Source organism: Aotus nancymaae, unplaced genomic scaffold, assembly GCF_030222135.1.
Source record: "Aotus nancymaae isolate 86718 unplaced genomic scaffold, 86718_ANA_hifiasm-v0.15.2.pri h1tg000079l, whole genome shotgun sequence".
In the NCBI taxonomy this organism is placed as follows: Eukaryota; Metazoa; Chordata; class Mammalia; order Primates; family Aotidae; genus Aotus; species Aotus nancymaae.
The window spans coordinates 9,867,009-9,887,859 of record NW_026988494.1 but is presented as its reverse complement, the minus strand read 5'-3'; the positions used below and the strand labels follow the sequence as shown (position 1 = coordinate 9,887,859).

Genomic DNA, 20,851 nt, shown 5'->3' with positions numbered 1-20,851 from the left:
CTCCCCATTCCCACCCTCACCCAACAGACCCCAGTGTGTTGTTCCCCTCCCTGTGTCCATGTGTTCTCATTGTTCAGTTCCCACTTATATGTGAGAACATGTGGTGTTTGGTTTTCTGTTCTTGTGTTAGTTTGCTGAGGATAATGGATTCCAGCTCCATCCATGTCCCTGCAAAGGACACGATCTCATTCCTTTTTATGGCTGTATAGTATTCCATGGTGTATATTACCACATTTTCTTTACCCAGATTGTCACTGATGGGCATTTGAGTTGATTCCATGTCTTTGCTACTGTGAAATTGTTGAAGATAGTGTGGCGATTCCTCAAAGATTTCGAACTGGAAATACCATTTGACCCAGCAATCCCATTATTTAGTATATATAAGTTATTCTGTTATAAAGGTAAATACATATGTATGTTCATTGCAGTTTTCTCATTTCTTTTTTTTTAGAGATGGAGTCTCGCTCTGTCTCCCAAGCTGGAGTGCAGTCTAGTAGCGCGATCTTGGCTCACTACAACCTCCGCTTCCAGGGTTCTAGCAATTCTCCTGCCTCAGCCTCCCAATTAGCTGGGGTTACAGGCACATGCTACCACACCCGGCTAATATTTTGTATTTTTAGTAGAGACAGGGTTTCACCGTGTTGCCCAGGCTGCTCTCGAACACCTGAGTTCAAGCAATCCACCTACCTCGGCCTCCCAAAGTGCTAGGATTACAGGCGTGAGCCACCGTGCCCAGCCAATTTTCTCATTTCTAAAAGTGGGGGGAACACCCACTTCCTAAGGTTATTATAAGAATTAAATATCTATCATAAAAATTCCATCTACAGTCCCTGGCATATAAATGTAAGTGTTCTATTTCTTTTGGCTTCTGAAAGTCCTGTGCTCTGATGATATCTTTGCTGCCACCCTAAGCTAAGACTTTGAGTAAGCTACATAACATCATGATTTCTTCATCTATAAGGGGAGAATGCTACCCGCCTTGTCAAGAGGGAACAGGGATAGTCACAGGGGTGTCATGAGATTCAAGTGACGTGACAGAAAAAAGAAAAAAGAGATTCTCATGAATCTTATTCCAATTTCTCATACTTCATTGAAATTTTAATTTAAGTGCACATACACACTAATATGTTTAATTCGATTTAGATTCACAACAGTGGGTTCAGAATTGGAATAACAAACTCACTTCTAAAAATGGCATATACTTTGAATTTTTTTTTTTTGAGATAGGGTTTCACTTTGTTGCCCAGGCTGGATTGCAGTGACATGACATAGTTCACTGCAGCTTCGAACTCCTGTGCTTAAGCGATCCTCCCTCCTCAGTCTCCTAAGTAGCTGGGTCTACAGGCGCATGCCACCACACCTGGCTCACTTTTAACTTTTTTGTAGAAACAGAGTCTTGCTTTGCTGCCCACACTAGTCTTGAACTCTTGATTGAGTTCAAGCAATCTGCCTACCCCAGCCTCCCAAAGTCCTGGGATTACAGATGTGAACCACTTTGCCTGGCTCTGCTTTGCATTTTTTTTAAAGGCCTAATCCTTACATGCTTTTGCCAGAATAACCATATTCTCATTAATGCCATTTATATCACTTCAACCTATGATCACACATAGAAAGGTTCCTTTCTTGTTCTTTTAAAATAAATATATGTGAATTACACCTCAATCCAATTTTAAGATATTATGATGTTAGTGTCATAAATATAATTGTCCTGTGGTGACTGCAGATATTACTGGGAACTATGTAAAAGCAGTTTGGTGCAACAGAAAGACCAAACATTTTAGTCTCTTTTGGATTTAAATTTCAACCTCTTCATGGACCAGCAGTGGAACATTAGAAGTATTGTTCAACATTGCTATATTTCAGTGTTTCTAAATACCTACCCCACAAGATTAGTGTGAAGATTAAATTAAATGCTGTCTGCAAAACTCATAATAGGATTAAGTGCTTGGTAAAGGTTTGTTTCCATTTCTAAGAGCATGTTTGACTCTTGGAATAAGAAGATTATTTCCTCCTTCTTATGCTGGCTAACTCCTCCTCTTCTTCTGAGACATAGACCCTGGGATACCTTCTCTGGGCAGCTCCTGACCACCCCACCTTCCCATCTGACTTCCAGATGAGCTAGTGATTTCTTCTTGTACTCCCCCGACACTGTGTTGACCTATCTCAAATCACCAACCCCTCTGCATTCATTGCTGTGGTTTGCCTCTTTGCCTCTGCCACTGGACTAGAAGAGTTTGGAAAGGTCCAGGGACTGACTCTCAACTTCACCCTGTAACCCTTCACATGTGGGAGATGCCAAGCATAAACTGGATATCTGAAAGTTGAGTAAAATAAAGATACCCCCAAAGTTCTATAAAGCCACACCCCTAAAAGTGTTGTCACAGTTTTCCTTACCCACCTTCTCAGCAGTCATGGGATCTGCAATTGTATCACTGAAGCAGAGACCATCAAAGTTATTTGATAAGAGTATGAGCAATGTCATTACAAAAAAAAATCTCTAAAGTATTGTTCTTTTGATTTTGAAAGCTAGTTACCAAACTCTAAGATACTGTGGCAAGAAGAGATAGTCCCTTTAGGACAAGCAAGAGATAATTTCTAGTTATCTCTCCTTTTTTATAGGATTCTATGAAGCCATTTATTTCCCCAAAATGAGTATGGAAGTTAAAAGCAATGGTATGGTATATTTCAGATCATTATTCATTGAGGACCTGCATGGAAGCAGCATGAGCTATGGTTAATTCTGCCCAAACCCATCATTCCATTGGTTATTTATCTCCACAGCCTCTGTGTGGTTTCCTCTCTGGTCAGGGCAACCGGATAGGCCATGTAGGAGTTTGTTGTCTTTGTGGAATAGGCAGTGAGGGAAAAGGGAAGAGAAGGGGTCTGTTACTGACTTCTTCTGCCAGCCTTTATGTATTTTGCATACATTATTTCATTTAATCCTCTCCAAAGCCCTGTGAGGTATTTAAGCAACTCATTATCTTAGTTTTACAGATGTACACCCAAAGACTCAGAGATATTCGGTAACTTGCCCAAGGTCACACAGACTGTAAGCAGCTCTCAACACCACATGGGCCTTCTGCACAAGGAAATTTCTCTTTGGGAGAAGTCACCAAGTTGCATGCAGCACGTGGACTGGTTCTTTTACTCATCTATAGGCTTTGAAGTCAGACAAAGGGATTGAGTTCCAGGTACTGAATATACTGATTGACTATAAATCTGTGTGCAAGTTAGTTATTTAATCTTTTTAAGTCTCAATTATCTCATTTGAAAATGAAGACTATAAAAATGCCTGGCTCATAAGACTGTTTGAAAGATAAAGTGGGAGAATACATGTAAAATGCTCACCACAATGCAACTATGCTGGATACAAAAGGTTTAGCTACGTTTCTATGACTGAAACAACCCCACTATAGCAGTAAAGCTACTGTCCTAATCAACTCTCAAAGAAATGGCAAGTTCTCTTTTAATAATGATATAAACTAAGTACTAATGAGGAAGAGATGGATTTTGCCTGAGGGAGTAGAGAAGCCTCTCTTTAGATGAACCTTATAGGATCTGTTATATTTCCCTGGTTTGGGAGGTAGAAGGGGGCATTCCTGCATTACAACCCTTTATAATTCAGTGGTGCAAGGAATTGTATTACAGGAACGGGGAACTCAGTAAACAAGGCTTGAGGTGTGACAACATGTGTCCAGGTAGAAATAAATGGGAGGGTGCATGGAAAAGAATGGTAGGAGAGCCACCTAGAATGTAGGTTAGTGTCAGAGTGTTAAGAATCTAGCCTACCAGGCTCCAGGGCTTAGGCTTCATTCTGCAGCCAGTGGGGAGTCATGAGAACTTTTTAAGCATGTTCTCATTTGCATGTTGGAAAGGGAATTGGAAAGGCCATCTGCACCACGCATCAGAAGGGTCTTCCTGCTGGACTCAGGAAGACCACAGTGAAAATGCAGAACATGAGGGGTGAACGAGAGCGTGGGAAGGCAATGGAGAGCACAGCTCCTGCCTGACAGGGTAGATGGCTAGTGTCAATGAGGCAGGCCTATTACTCTTTTCTCTAGGGCAATGCTGCTTGGTGTTCCATCCTCTTTTTCAGAATCAAAAGTCATGTAAGTTTAAGGAGGTCCTTAAGGACTTGAGAAGCAGAGGAACTCTAAACATAAGAGACAAACAAAAAAAAAGGGGTCGTTAGTGGGCTTGGCAGCAGAGCAATGTTACTTGATCTGGATGGCTTCCTGGTTGAATCTAAAAATACCTCCAATAGGATTTTGCAGTATAAACATCTGTTGGAACTGCTATTCAGTAAATGGACTGATGAATATCATATTCCCATTTTCCCATGGCTCTGCATTCCAACATTCTTCTGGAGAAAGCATATTGATCAAAATAAAGTCATTAGGAAAGAGAATACTGACTGAGAGAATTTTCCTTCAGGGGTTATTTTACCATCTTTGCTCCCAAAGTGCAAACGACAGGATTACCACAAATACCCTAGGATCAGGCACAACCAAACCCTCCTAAATGCCTAAGGTTCAAGGATACATCTGGATTTTAAATGTAAAAGACATTTGCTTTCAGATTTTTATTATAAACAGAGAGACAGAGGCTTAGAGCACAGAACTTTAAATAAGGCTGTGAACTGAAAATCTTAGTGCAAGACTGGTTAGTAATGAAGAGGGAAAGATGTGAATCCATGATAAATAAAAATTCAAAGGGCAACTTGGGATATTTCAAAATACGGTGTTGAAGCATTAAGCTGGCCATGTAAAAAAATAAATAAATAAAAGATTTAGATTCCTGCATGCTCATTTATCCAAAATAGACTCCAGATGGAAAATAAAAATACTAAAACAAATCATCTAAAAATGTTTTTATTTTTTTAAAAAGTAGTTATAATTTTGGATTAGGGAAGAAATTCCTAAGCATAAAATATACCTAAAAGCGAGAAAAAAGATTGGTAAGTTTTACATTATAAAAAGTAAAAATGGTGGTCGGGCATGGTGGTTCATGCCTTTAATCCCAGCACTTTGGAAGACCGAGGCAGACAGATCACTTGAGTCCAGGAGTTTGAGACCAGCCTGGGAAACAGAGCGAAACCCTGTCTCTATAAGAAATACACCACCAGGCCTGGTGGTGCACACCTATATTCCCAGCTACTCAGGGAGCCAAGAGTTGAGAGGATCGCTAGAACCTGGCAGTTGGAAGCTGCAGTGAGCCGTGTTCACACCACTGTACTCCAGTCTGGGCGAAAGAGCAAGACCCTGTCTCAAATGTTTTTTAAAAAGTAAAACCTTGTAAATATGTATTAATATATAATATAAATATGTTTTAATAAAGTCAAAAGACAATCTGAGAAAAAAAGAATTTGTAATACATAGTCCACTTCACACCTGGCCTCTACATCTCCATCAGCAGGAGTTTAAAAGCCAACTCAAAACTCTTAATTGCTCATGTCGAAGCTCCCTCTTCTACTAACTTCAGTCTCCCAAAACCTTCCTCCCCACCCTCCAGTGTCTTCCTTGGGATCATCCATGCTAATCTCCATCGTTACTTTTATCCGTTTGTATCAATCGCCTTAACAAACTCAGATTCCCCTCGTTACTTGAACTCTTACTCCCATTTGGTCCATATATCTCATTTCTGACCCCACACTTCACCCATCTCTAATTTCTAAAACTATTCCCCAGTACCCTGAGTCCACAGCAGAACTCCACTATGTCTAACTTCTTCTCTGGACATTTCCATCCACTTTCTGCTCTTACTGCAACTTGGCTGTTTCTGAGGACACTGCTTCCTCAAGTCCCTGTCCAGGGGCCTCTATTTTTTCTCCTTCCCCACTTAATCTCTAGACCTGGAAACCAGGTATGTGTCCTCCCCCCTTTCATTACCATGACTGCGCCATCAGCCCCCAAGCTCAGCATCATGTCATAAGAACAACACTCTTAATTACAGTCACCCACTGTCCCAAGCCACTTCCTTCCATTTATTAAAGATTTTTGAGGTCCTGGTCCACTTCATTCTTTTCAACACTATTCCTCTCATCACTCTTCATGGTTTCAATGCATGCAGAGATGATCTTTGTAACAACCTGGCATCTGGGTTATTTGACCTCTTTCTTCCCAATGTTCTTGTCCCTCACCTTGTCTTAGCCACTGACTCTTGCATGGTCAAACATTGTTATTACCAATAACTGCCATCCCTTTACAATTCAACAGCAAGCATTCTGTTCTCCAATCACCCACTCCTGTGTTTCCAGATAATTCTCTCTAGTGAACAGCTATTTGATCCTTAACACAGAGATAAGGAGAAGCATTAAATCTACTGTCTCTCACTCACCTTGAATATTTCATTTCCTTACTTACCTTAAATCCCAGGCTCCACAATTTCAATCACTCCTTGGCACAGGGCTTCAACTTACCTACTCTCTCTTGCTTCTTCAAAGTCATCTGGTGTCATGGACTTACTTGAGTCTCCCCTGCCACCACCAAAATTTATATGGTGAAGCTTTAACCCCCAGCATGACTTTTTTTTTTGGAGATAGGGCCTTTAAGAAGGTTATTAAGATTAGATGAAGTAATGAGGATGGGACCCTAATCCAGTATGATTGGTGTCATTAGGAGAATAGGAAGAGACACACAGAGAAAAGGCCATGTGAGAACACAGTGAGTAAACAGCCACATGCAAGCCAAGGAGACAGGACTCAGGAAAAAACAATGCTGGTGGCACCTTGATCTTGGATTTCTGGCCTCCAGAACTGTGAGAAAACAACATTTTTGTTGTTTAAGCCATCCAGTCTGTGTTATTTTCTTATGGCGGCCCTAACAAATAAATACAGCTGGCAAATCCCAAGCTCAGTTAAATCCTTCTGCTAACCCCCTGTGTGTAGCTGTATAGTTGAATTTGGCTGCAAAAAACAAAACCAACCAAAGTACCCTCAACCCTGGGGACTGGTCTCATATTAACTCATGACTAATAACCTCACGTGGGTCCTTGGTGTTTCAGGACAATCATTCTACATTTCCTTAGTTGATTTACTCTCCTACTGTCATACATAATCATGCCATGCGTTCTCTTCTCTCCTCAAACCTCCACCATCTTCTCCCTGACCTTCACCTTCAGCAAATCATGTAGCTTCCTCTCTCGCTGAGAGAACAGAAGCAATCAGAAGGGCCAAGTTTTCACCATATCTCCTCCCATGTTACATACTACCTATTTTGATTATTTACCTTATTTATTTTCTGTCTTTTCCTAATAAATGTAAGTTACATGACAGTGAGGATTTTACCTATTTTGTTCATTGCTCTATCTCCAGCACCTGCAACATAGTAGCTAGTCAATAAAGTTTTTTTTGAATAACACACAAATGAATATAACAGAGGACTAATTTCCTCATTATACACAAAACCTCTTACAAATCAGTAAGAGAGAAAACAATTGATTAAAGTGGACAAAGGCAATATAGACAGAATTCATAAATGAAAGAAATATAAATGGTAATATATACTAGCCACAAAATATGTTCAACTTTGTTCATAATTAAAGAAAGATAACTCAAAACCATACAGACACCACCAAATTTCACCCATCTCTCCTTCATTGTAATGGCTGCAAACTATTTCCATATGATGGGCATATCAAATTTATCTAACAATTTCATATGGATTTAAATCTAGTATTTACTATTATGATGAAAATTGTGAGTGAACATCATGTTCAGGAAGACAATGCATGGCATGACTATGTATGAGAGTGGGAGTGTAAATCAACTAAGGGAATGTAGAATGATTGTCCTGAGAAAACTCTAAATCTTGATAAAAGTCAGTGTTGGTGAAGATGCAAGAAAACAGATACTTTTAGATCCTATTGGTGGAAGTGTAGATCAACATTCTCTATTAAGAATGTCTACCCACATTTAAGACAAACATATCCTACACACATGTGACAAGATATATCTACAATATGAGGTTCATTCACAACTTTCATTATAATAATAAATATTAGATTTGAATCAATATGAAACTGTTAAATAAATTTGATACATCCATTACATGGAAATACTTTGCAGCCATTGAAATGAAAGAGAGGGAACCAGATTTGCTGATATGAGCAAAATGTCCATTATAGACAACATTCAGGTAATGAGCAAAACACTCTATGGAATGTGTGTGTGTCTATTAAACACTTCCAGAATGCTACATAAGAAGCTGTTCACAACTATTGTTTCTGAGGAGTATTTCCAGTGGGTAGGGGATAGAGATTTTTTGTTGTTGTTTTATTCATAAAAGTGTTTTCTTTCATAAACATGTATGACTTATTTTTCTAAGAGAGAGAGAAGCATCTTAAAAGACAATAGTCAAGCTTCTTTCTCTTTTATGATTTGAATATTGTGTGTGTATGAATATAGAAACACACACATACACACACGCATACATATATATCACATTTTATATAGTGCATAGGGTTAAAGCAATTTCATATCACTTAATGGATCCAGTTTTTTGTTGTTTAAAAGCTCTGTTTTCAGAAGGCAAAAACAACCTTTCAGGACAGTTGATTAAGTGCTTCCCACCCCCTACATACAAATACATAAATTCAATAATGGAAATAAATCACCCAGATCATTTTGTTTGGCATTTTGAAGGCAAAGCAACCAATCAATATACCACTTCAGGACTCGGGGTATGGCTGTGAGAGTGTGTGTGTGTGTGTGTGTGTCTGTGTGTGTGTGTTTGTATGTGTCTGTGTTTTTTCTCTCTCTTCCTCCTTTTCCTCCCCCTCCTTCTTTAGACAAGTAGTATGTTTTAAGATTTAGATATATAATTCTCAATCCTCCATGTGCCTACTACTTGTCTAGCTCTGGATTAGGTCCTACAAGTAAAAACACTAAGTCCCTCTCTCAAGAAGCCCATAATTTGAAAAGGTGGGAAGAACAATATAAACACACAGGAGATTGTAAGGAAAGACTTCACGGAAGAACAAGGACTTGAGAGTCCACAGGCAGAAATCAAGCTGCAAAATCAATGACCAATGCTTTCCTTCTAAGAATTGGCCTTTGGAATTGAGGTTTTAATAGTCCATGTATTCCAGCAAACTATGACAAATCAGAAATGTTGCTATTAAATGAACCCCTTGGGCAAAACTTCTTACCAAACCAATTTCAATTCAAATAGACAGAAAACTGTAGCACAGAGAAAGGAAAATAGCTAACACCATTTCCAACACCACTTTATAAGATAATTAACTTTTACTTATGCACATATAAGAAGATACTGCATAGTGGGAAAAAAGTGACTATTTTGGGATGTTGCTAAAGATGCAAGCATTTCAGGAGATTCCCTCCCCTCAATTTGCCTTCCTGAATTATTATGCCCATTACCAACCCCATGTCTAAATCAGAAAATTACTGAAATGCAAATTGAACAGAGCAATTTATCTGTGACTGAAAATATCTCCAAGTTAATAGAGCTCTACTGATGAGATCTAAACAAGACCAGGGAATAGTGGCACCTAATTTACAATGGTATTATTTAGTGACATAAATTTAACCACAAGCAACATATATTATGAAAGTCACAAATAAACACCAGAGAAAAATGGAAGAACAATAGGAGCTACAAATAACATGCTTTGTTAAAAGAGAAAAAGGATGCGAGGACCATCACATTAGTGCTTGTTACACAGTCAGAATTACAAATTGGTGAAAGTAATTAAGCCAGGGAATTTAAATCACATGTCATTTTCTTTCCCTCCTCCAGATTTACAAATAAGTAGATCAATTTTCTTTGTGACTTAAGGTCTCTTGAAAGATTTCCACAGAAAATTATTTCTCCATCAACCTAAGCAAAATGCTCACTGTTAAATAATCAAAGGATTTGACCGAGTCCAGTGGCTCACTCCTGTAATCCCAGCACTTTGGGAGGCCAAAGCGAGGGGATCACATGAGGCCAGGAGTTCCAGACCAGCCTGGTCAACATAGCAAAACCCCATCTCTACTAAGAAATACAAAAATAAGCTGGGTGTGGTGGTTGAGCGCCTGTAATCCCAGCCACTCTGGAGGCTGAGGCTCAAGAATTGCTTGAACCCAGAAGGTGGAAGTTGCAGTGAGCCAAGATCGCACCACTGCATTCCAGTCTGGGTGACAGAGTGACACCTTATCTCAAAAAAAAAAACAAAACTATAGCAATTCTGGTAAGATTTGGGAAACCCAAAAGGCAAGAGGCAAGGTCTGTTTCTTTCTACTGAACCTTCCGTAGCAAACAAGTCTCAAAAAAGGATTTTGACTAAAAGCCACCCAGCTGAGGTGGGCAGATCATGAGGTTAGGAGTTTGTGACCAGCCTGGCCAGCATGGTGAAACCCTGTCTCTACTTAAAATACAAAAAATTAGCTGGGCATGGTGGCACATGCCTGTAATCCCAGCTACTAGGGAGGCTGAGGCAGGAGAATCACTTGAACCCAGGAGTCAGAGGTTGCAGTAAGCCAAGATTGTGTCACTGCACTCCAGCCTGGGAAACAGAGCGAGACTCTGTCTTAAAGAAAAAAAAAAGAGTTAACCAAGACAGTTGTAGGCAAAGAAAGGTAGATTAAAGAAAGCAGGAAAATATGTTGCAAGGTTGCAATGGGCAGAATCAGCAGAAGAGGAGCTTTCAGGAATGGTTCTTGGGCTAATTGATAACGCCCAGGTAACAGGGAGCCAACTTTCCGGTGTCTGGTGATAAGTTTGGTACAGGAGGGCTACATATCCTGAACCATAAAGAAAGGCAGACTTAAAGAAAGGCAGACAGGCTTATCTGCTTTCTCTTTTGGCTTTTCCCTGGTCGTGCCTGCCTGACTCCTTTTCCCTAATTAGGACTCTACAGATGACACAGTGTCTTCATGTTTCACTGCATTCCCTATTCCCCACTGTCAACTCCTGTTCAAAGCCAATAGCAATGATAGCCATATAGGCATAGAAATGTAAAAACAACAACAACAAAAAAAGATAAATGTTTCTGTGGACCAGAAACAGAACAGGACCCAGAACATGGCAAGAGATAGAAGTCACAGGCCAATTGGGATCAGGGGCAGGAAGCCAGCAGTGGTGATGGAGGAGTCAGCTCCTTCAGAATGGCAAGGATGAAGAATGCTGCCCCTGGGTGGACCGGCAGCCAGGTATATGGAGACCCCAAGAACTGGGGTGGGCTCCTCTGCTCTTGAGAGGATGCTAAACGCGGTCACTGCCCACCCTCTGCCTGGAGCCATGGCTTTCTGGAAACTCAGGGCCCTGGGAGAAGAGAGAAAAAACCAGTCCTCAGATGGAGACTGAGTTAAGTTTTCCTTTTGGTTCTATAAATGGATCTCTGCAATATCCGTCAAGGTCATCATGTGCCAGCATTCCCAAAATTTCATGATAATAAGATCTGGTGTGCTAGATGGAGAATAGTGAATGCTTTCTGAGTCCAGCCAACCTAGGTCCACCTGGGAAAAACCTATAGTCCAACAAAGTTAGGTTTATTGGCTCATTGCTATGAGAGAGATAGCACTCCCCAAGGAACTGTGGGTGCCTCACCAACAAAGGGAAAAGTAGAGTTATCTTAGGATTGGGGAAAGAATGGAGTTTTGGTGGAATTTAAACAAAGACATTTGGAGGTTTTTTTTTCTTGCCATCTTAACCATTTATAAGTCTCAGTTCAGTGGTATTAAGTGAATTCTCATTGTTGTGCTCCCATCACCATCATCCATCCCCAGAACTCTTTCTCTTACAAAACTGAAACTGTTACACATTAAACATTGATTCCTCATTCCCCATCCCCACCCCTGCTTCTGGCATCTACCATTCTATTTTCTGTCTCTGTGAATTAGACTACTCTAGGAACCTCATGAGTGGAATCATAGTCTCTGTTCTGCGACTGCTTGGTTTGACTTAGCATATAATGTCCTCAAGGTTCATCCATGTCATAGCGTGTTTCAGAATGTCCTTCTTTTATAAGTCTCAATAAATTCTAGTATAAATGTATGCCACATTTTGTTTAGCCATTCAACCCTGAGGGACACTGAGTTGTTTTCCACCTTTTTGGCTATCAGGAATAGTGCTGCTGCAATCACTGGTGTGCAAATATCTATTAGCGTTCCTGCTTTCAACTCTTTTAAGTATATATATCCTAGTGGAATTTCTGGATTTTGTGGTAATTCCATGTTTAACAGTGTGAGGAACTGCAAACTGTATTCCACAATAGCTACACCATTTTCATTTCCATCAGCAATATGTAAGGGTTACAATTTCTCCACATCCTTTTCAATATTTGTTATTATCTGTGGTTTTTTGTTTCTTTTGAGACAGAGTCTCACTCTGTCCCCCAAGGTAGAGTGCAGTGGCATGATCTCAGCTCACTGTAACCTCTGCCTCCTGGGTTCAAGCAATTCTCATGTCTCAGCCTCGCAAGTGGCCGGATGACAAGCACGAACCAATATGCCTGGCTAATTTTTGTATTTTTTGTAGAGACAAAAGTGGTTGGCCATATTGGCCAAGCTGGTCTCGAACTCCTGGCCTCAAGTAATTCACCCACCTCTGCCTCTCAAAGTGCTGGGATTACAGGCATTCGCCACTGTGCCTGGCTATCTGTGGTTTTGATTAGAGCCATCCTAACAGGTGTGACATGGTATCTCATTGTGGAAGGATGCAATGTTTCAATAGCCTCAACATTAAGTAGGGCTGTGTATAAAAGAGACATCAGGTCTGGATTGTGACGTGGACTTGGGGTCTTATTTCTTTGGAAACTGCAAAGTTAAGTGAATGTGAAACTCTGTGTTCAGAAACTTTTACCTACAGCTCTCTATCCGGGTTGGTAATTGAAGCTGCTTCTCTGTTGCAAAGTGACTTAGATCTTCCAGGCAAAAATAAAATGCTTCATTCTTACTGATATAATTTCAAACTGCGAGACTTCAGACAATCTAGGGTTTTAGAAAACAAGGTTTCTCAGTGAATAAGTAAAATAAAGACCCCTTCAAAAGGGGGGTTGTTATGACACTACAGTAGCAGAGTGTCCTTAGGAAGAATATATGTTGCTGTTTACATGGCAGCAGGCCTTATCTGTTTCAGTTATCCCAGCATGATGAGTAGCCAGGCAGGTATTTTACTTCTCTTGTCTGAACTAATTTTTACTTTCTCAGCATCAAAGATGCAACAGAGAGAAAAGAAGAGAGAAAGTCACAAATAAAAACCTTCCTACTTAAAATGAGCCTGCAAACTAAATTAAAAATCATATTAATAGAATGCTAAGACACCTACCTGGCTATGGCCACATCAGCATGAGACTAATGGCAAAAGTGATATTGGGATCTGTCTGCTTTACAATTAATTGGTAGGGAGGCTTGTGTGAATCATTAGCCTTTCTTGGGTTTTTAATTTCATGTCGAGGTTAATAAGGAAACTGACCCAATAGTCCCACAGATAGGTATATACATATATATATATACATAAAAATTAACTTTTCTGATCTTTAAGCTTGAAAATTATATTTATCTGAGTGCCTTCCTCAGAAAACAACTTTTGGCTTCTCAAAAAGAAAAAAAGTGTCAAAAGTATCAAAAAGAACTGAAACTCACCAGATTACCACATCCAGACAATGAAATGACAGATGCCTCATTCATCATGATTGCTTCCTTGCCCCTCCTGAGTTCTTGTTTTCTCAAACATCGTTACATTTCTTCCATGCTATATAAACCCCTAGTTTTAGTTGGTCAGGGAGGTAGATTTGAAACAGCTCCCATCCTCTTGGCAGCACCCAATTAAAGCCTTCTTCCTTGACAATAATTGTCATTTCTGTGGTTGACCAGCAGCAGGACCTGGACCAAACCCCTGGTGTTTCGGTAACAATGACATGACCTATTCAATAACCTTGTTATTGAATGATTTGAGGAGGTAGCATGTAAGAAAGGCATACAACTTTAACATGACTTTCAAAGGTAAGGTATTACTATTACTGTCATTTATTCATCTCTGAATGAACATTCAGAGACTAGGGACATTGCTACTCCCACAGCAGGAGTATCTATTCTTTGCATGTTCAGTGAGACTCACTGAACATTTTCCTCATAACCCTCTGCTATTATATAAAATCAAAGCAGGGTCTGAGCAGGAGCTACCACTGGTATCCACTTCTCTAAAACCTCTTCTGCTCTTCTGAAGGGTTATTTCACCCATTTAGACTCTATTTTCATAGATAAAGATATGGCTGGAGTCTCTTAATATTTATCTCAGCCTTCCTCCTTTAGGTTGAAGAAATGGACTGTAAGCCTGTGAGCCTGAAAGCCTACCGTGCAATTTACATCCATCACTGCATAATCAGCTGAGCACAACAAAGAGAGATCCTGCTATGAATACCTCTCCACACAATCCAGACAGGAAGAGCGTGTTTATTTCTTCCTTGCAAAGTGCACAATGGGAACCATCCAAGTATTTAGCAAGAATAAAGTACAACATTTAAATGAACTGTTTGGAAATGACAATGAGGTGGCTTTATTCAATATCATCAGGGCTTCTTTGGAGACCTCGTTTTCATTGAGACCTAGCTTTCCAAGCCCAGGTTGGCTCCATGAAGAAGCATGTAAGATATTTTTTTAATGCAGATAAAACATTATTCTGGGCAATGACTTCAGACCCTAGGCCATAGTTAGCAGCTGATGAAGAGACACTCAAGCTGAAAGATAATATCTAACCAGGGAACTGACTGGACTTTTTACTTTGCTTTTTCAAATGTGGAAAACCCAGGAGCCAGTCCCTTGCTGGTGTTATAGGAAAAGTAGACCAGATGACCAATGCATCCTTCAGCTCTGCAGTCAGAGTAATCATCACTCTGCCCCCTAATTTTCCTGTCACTGTAGAACTATAAATGGCATTCTGTGAGACCACAAATTGCTATGGAACACTTTGTGCATGAGGGAAATTCTCTCATTGTGTAAATGGATCAGTTGCCACCCTAAAATTACTGGCCTCTCCCTGACAAAGTGACGTGGGAGCCTTGCTGTTGCCAAGTGGGTTGTGTAGAATCAAACTCACTTTACAGGAAAAAAGCTTTTTCAATCTTATGGTCCCTCAAAATAGGGGTTGTCAATTTTGGGTCAAACCAGTGAGCTGAAGGAGTAATTATTTTTTCTTTTAGAAATGGCCATCTCCAGGACTGTCATAGTTCAAGAAAAGAGAGTAGGTTCCCCTTAATCAGCTGAGAGTCCCTTTCTGTGTTCTTCTCCTTGCCATGATTGTAGACCTAAACTCTCTAAAATTAGTCCCCCTAACTACCTCTCCTACTCAAGGAAGGGAGGTAGTTTGCCTAAAACAAACTAGGAGGTAAACACATCCTTCTCTACCTCCACACTGCCTTGTTCATGCTTGCAAAGTAGCTCAGCTCACTTTCCTCTAATTATTTGTCTCCCCGCTAAATTGTAACAACCCAGAAGCCAGAAACTATATTCCATTCAACTTTGTAGCCTGAGAAAAGACCACAATACCTGGTGCATAGTCCATTCTTAATAAACATTTATAGTTGTGTGTATCTTCTAAATAATAATTTACTTGACCTTTTACAAGAGACAATTTAAGTATAGTTTTCAGATACCAGTTAATAAAGGTAGATTTCTTTCATGAGACTGAAACCTACCCAGTAGTCCTATAGATAGTTTTTTTTGATAAACACAGAAATTGACCCATCTGGTCTTAAAGTTTGAAACTTACCAAATCATCACATCCAGATCATGAGAATCCAAGCCTCCCAAAAAGTTTCAAAGAACTGCAACTACTAGATCATTGAATCCAGAACATGAGACACCAGGCTCCTCATTCATCATGATTGTTTCCTTACCCTTCCCAAGTTCCTGTTTTTCCACACAGTTACATTTCTTCCCTGCTATATGAACCCCTAATTTTAGCGAGATGGATTTGAGAGTGCTATCCCGTCTTCTTAGCTGCAATACCCGATTAAAGCTTTCTGTATTGGCAATATACATCTCGGTGACTGGCTTTCTATGTAGTGAGCAGCAGGACCTAGACCGAACTCCTAGTGTTTCAGTAATAATATTCCATTGTGTGTCCTCTGGGCTGGGCAGCTAGAGTATACTGAGGACTAAGACACTGCCTATGGTCCAGGGAGCTCACAGCCTAGTGGGGAAACAGACTTGAAGACAGATCATTACAGTGCTAAAGTAGAGAAAGAAATCAAGTGCCATGAAAGCACAAGGGGAGCAAACAATTCAGTTGGGAGTAGCCTGGGAAGACTCCACACTGGAGGTGACTTTTAAAGTGGTCTTGGCATAGGGAGTGAAACAATAGACATTATAGACTTGGAAGGGTGGGAATGTGGGAGGGAGGTGAGGGATGAGAAATTACCTAATGGGTACAATGCACATTATTTGGGTCATGGTTACACAAAAAGCCCAAACTTCACCACTACACCATATATCCATGTAACAAAACTGTACTTGTATCCCATACATCTATAAAACTAGAAAATAAAAACAAAATAAAAGTGGTGTCGAAATATAGGTAATATTTTCCAGGTTTAGGAGGGCAAAAGGCATTCTGAGAAAAAGGAACAACTGCTGGGCATGGTGGCTCATGCCTGTAATCCCAGCACTTTGGGAGGCCAAGGCAGGAGGAGCATTGAGCCCAGGAGTTCAAGACCAGCCTGAGCAACATAGTGAGACCTCATCTCTACAAAAATATAAACAAAATTAGCCAGGTATGGTGGTATGTTCCTGCAGTCCCAGGTACTCAGGAGGCTGAGGCAAGAGGATCACTTGAGCCTGGGAAACAGAGACTGTAGTGAGCCATGATCATGCCACTGCACTCCAGCCTGGATAACAGAGTGAGACTCTGTCTCAGAAAAAAAGAGAGAGAGAGAAAGGTGGAACTTTATTTTCAGAAATTGTTCCTAACAGGACGGAGAAGAATGCACCTTCAGGGCCATGCTCCTGCTCTCCCTACTGGGTCTGCATGCTCATTCCTCACCCTCAGCACATGGGATGGACTTTCAAATTAAATCTCCTCACAACTATTTCACAGTCTCATTTATCTTTCCTGTCCGGCATTTGGGAATCGTGGTTTCCAGCAAGCAGAGGTAGGAACTCTCTGGACGGTCAGTTAACTTAAGGCATCATTCTCAAAAGGAAAGAAAAAGCCTCCTACTATCATGACATCCCAAGTGACTCCAGTTTTTCCTTATTTGTAGAGTAAGAGATTCTTTTCACTAGAGAAGGCATCGGAGGCCACCATCTGCTTCCATAGGGCCTTGCTAATCCAGCCACTACACACTCCTCCCCTCCCTTGTGTTAGTTGAAGGTCCGAGCTTCAAAGACTCCTGGAAAAAAGTTCTCAGGCATAGCTAGGAAACTTGCTAGAAGGAATCTCACATGAACCTGAGAACGCAGCGTAAGTTTCCACCAGTGGAAACAAAGGAGGTATCTTTTGTCCCATTTTTCTTCCTCACTGCCATTTTATCATCCACTCCTGTATCTGAAATGACCTCCTCCAAAGCCCTGAGGACAAGACTAGCTACCAGAATGAATGTATAGTAGCACCATACATTTAAAAATTCTGGTTAGGTTATTATTTTAAATCAAGACCAACATTAAATATGCTTCTAAATTGTTCCTCTGAACTGCAGTCATCCTGGTTTAAGTGGCCCGGAGGGAATACATTAAGCTGACTTGCATCGTCAACGAAAATACAACACTTAGATATACATCAACTTTAAGAGACTTTGACCTATGAAAGTTCTGATTCATCTCCTATATTTTGTGTCTCTCTTTGCCCTTGGGGTTCTCTCATGTCAGTCTTGAGAGTTTGTCAGCACTTAATGCTCTAAGGCTTCTGTGGGGCACCTTGCTTAGGCCTTTTTCCTCTCTAGACCAGAGGTTTATCAAGCTGTATGTAAAGTAAAATCACCTGATTTTGTTTTGTTTGTTTTGCTTTTATTTCAACGCCCAGGCTCCACTCCAGACCAAATGAATCAGAATCTTTAGAACTGGGGGCAGAGTGTTGATATTTTTTAAAAAGCTTCCAGAAAATTCTATTATGTAGACAGGATTGAAAAATCACCACTCCAGACAGTTTTTTAAAAAAAACTTGTAGAAGCTGTAGAACCCTTTGTCCAAGTGCACTCCTACATAGAAATCCAAAGTGCAAAAGAAATTAGACTAGAGTTGTTTTGGTTGATGAAGTGTGAGTGTGGAAGAAATCACACATCCATGTGGACTCCATAGGACCTGTAGGGCTTGGGGGAGCACTGTCTAAAAACAAATGTTCCATCTTCTCCATTCCATCAAAATGTCCCTTGTCCAAAAGCCACTCCTTTAAGCCAGAGATTGACAATTTTTTCTTGTAAAGGGGCACTAAGCAAATATCTTAGGTTTTGTATCTCTGTTGCAACCACTCAACAACATTATTGTTGAGTGTGAAAGCAGCTACAGATGATACAACAATGAATGTACATGGCTGTGTTCCAATAAAACTTTATTCACAAAAAACAGCCTGTGGACCAGATTTGATCTACCAGCAGTCATCACTTACCAACTCCTGCTTGAAAGCACTACATTCTTCTAAATACTTTATAGTTCATCTTACAAACTAAATATATCATGTTTTATTCCCACCCAAGTTACATTTGTGCATTTTAACTGGAGGTCTCTGATCAAGGCCCGTAACACCAAGAATTTGCTTTCTTGGATTGCTTTTGGCAGGACCAATTCTGGGGAGTAATTGTTTGGTGGGAAGGGGAGATCTACGCAATGGGCTGACCTGGAATGGTCGTAACTCAATCTACAGAGTCTTCTGAATTGGAGTTTAAAGAGAGTAGAACAGAAATCCCTCCAACCATCTGCAAGTCCCCAGCATAAGGGTAATGATGTATAGTCATCTTAACCACTTTGTCAGGTAATCATGTTGTCATGCTGGGGTACAAAATGCGTTGGCCAGGAACAGTGGTTCATGCCTGTAATCCCAGCACTTTGGGAGGCCGAAGGGGGCAGATCATATGAGGCCACGAGCTCCAGACCAGCCTGGCCAACATGGCAAAACCCCATCTCTGCAAAAAATACAAAAATTAGCTGGGTGTGGTGGCACACATCTGTAATCCCAGCTACTCAAGAGGCTGAAGCAGCAGAACCGCCTGAACTCGGGAGGTGGAGGTTGCAGTGAGCCAAGATGACAGCGAGCCGAGATGGTGCCACTGCACTCCGGCCTAGGTGACAGAGCAAGAAAAAAGATGCCAAAGTCTGCCTTGTTAGCTTGTGAGAGCTCAGGCTTTGTGCTCAAACTTCTCTGAGCTGAAGATCACGTCTAGTTCAGCTAAGAACAAAGTTGAGCAGCAGCATTCCTGGCTGGCTGCACTTGCTTCCATTGTAGAGTCCATGTAAACAGGCTCTTCAGAATTTAGGGATTTGTTTTTGCCTCTCTACAGTTTCAAAGGTGCATTTACCTTTGTGCTGTCCAGCTCGGGCTTCGGTTTCTTCTGGGCCACGTTCAGGATTGATTGTGTTCCTCTGCTGAAGGAACAGCTCTCTCTCTCCCCTGGACATGTTGCTTCTCAGATGCCATAGTTCATTTATTGAAGAGCATTTTTTTTTGACCTATGGCCCCCTGTTAGTAAGGAATGAAAATAAATGTTGAATCTCATTAAAGATATGAATGCTGAAGTACTTAAGGAGAAATGTAGTGATATTTGCAATTTACTTTGAAATGCAACCAAAAAATGAAGATCAACTGATGGATAGATAGAAGGATGGATGGATATGTGATTAAAAAATAAGTAGGGTAAAATGTTGGTGATAGAATCTAGGTGGTAGGTATATGGATGTTTGCTGTAAAATTCTTTCAACTTAGCTGTATATTTGGTATATTTATTATAAAATGTTGAAAAAAAATAAATGTCGGAATATGAAGAAAAAAATAGTTTCTTCATCCAAATTATATCAGTGCTTGATTCAAGACCTGTGAACTTCGACCAGCAGGTAAGAACCACTCTGCTTGGAGTACTAATTATGAGTGACATCACTACCAAGAAGCCTGTTTAGATTCTTTTTTATTTTTTTTTTGGAGACAGTCTCACTCTGTTGCCCAGTCTGGAGTGCAGTGGTGTGATTTCAGCTCACTGCAACGTGAGGCCTCCCAAGTAACTGGGACTATAGGATTCAAATTTATATTCTATCATCATGGCCACGAAATCCTGTTAAACATCAAGTATTAAATGAAGTGTTCTAAAGTCAACACAATTTATTCTTTTCTTATTTTTCCCTCTACTTTAGATCTCAAGTGCCCAAAACTAGATTCATAGTAATAATCCTCAGATATCCTCTCATCAATGGCCCATGAATGGCTGACTTCTTTTTATTTATTATTTGGTCATTTATATTAATTGCCTGCAAACCCACACCTAAAATAAAAGCCACCACCTTGACAACCTACATCCAATCACATGGTCTCCTTGGCATCTTCTTCCATCATCCTGAATTGTCTGGTCATCATTCCCATGCTTTTATATATAAGTGTGTGTAGGAATATAGATGTTCTTTCCATATGTATGTAGTCCTTTAAAAGTACATATCCGGCTGGGCGCGGTGGCTCAAGCCTGTAATCTTAGCACTTTGGGAGGCCGAGGTGGGTGGATCACGAGGTCAAGAGATCGAGACCATCTTGGTCAACATGGTGAAACTTCGTCTCTACTAAAAATACAAAAAATTAGCTAGGCATGGTGGCGCGCACCTGTAATCCCAGCTACTCAGGAGGCTGAGGCAGGAGAATTGCTTGAACCCAGGAGGCGGAGGTTGTGGTAAGCTGAGATCGCTCCATTGCACTCCAGCCTGGGTAATGAGAGCGAAACTCCG

At 40.5% G+C, this 20,851-nt stretch overlaps 1 long non-coding RNA gene across 1 annotated transcript in view; it reads right to left on the bottom strand.

The window, feature by feature from the left end:
- Positions 1–20,851, bottom strand: part of LOC135271457 (uncharacterized) — a 213,206-nt gene that overhangs the window by 159,152 nt on the left and 33,203 nt on the right. Inside the window, exon 3 of the long non-coding RNA XR_010339601.1 lies at positions 19,447–19,607. This is a non-coding gene — a long non-coding RNA (uncharacterized LOC135271457). The remainder of the gene's footprint in view (positions 1–19,446; positions 19,608–20,851) is intronic.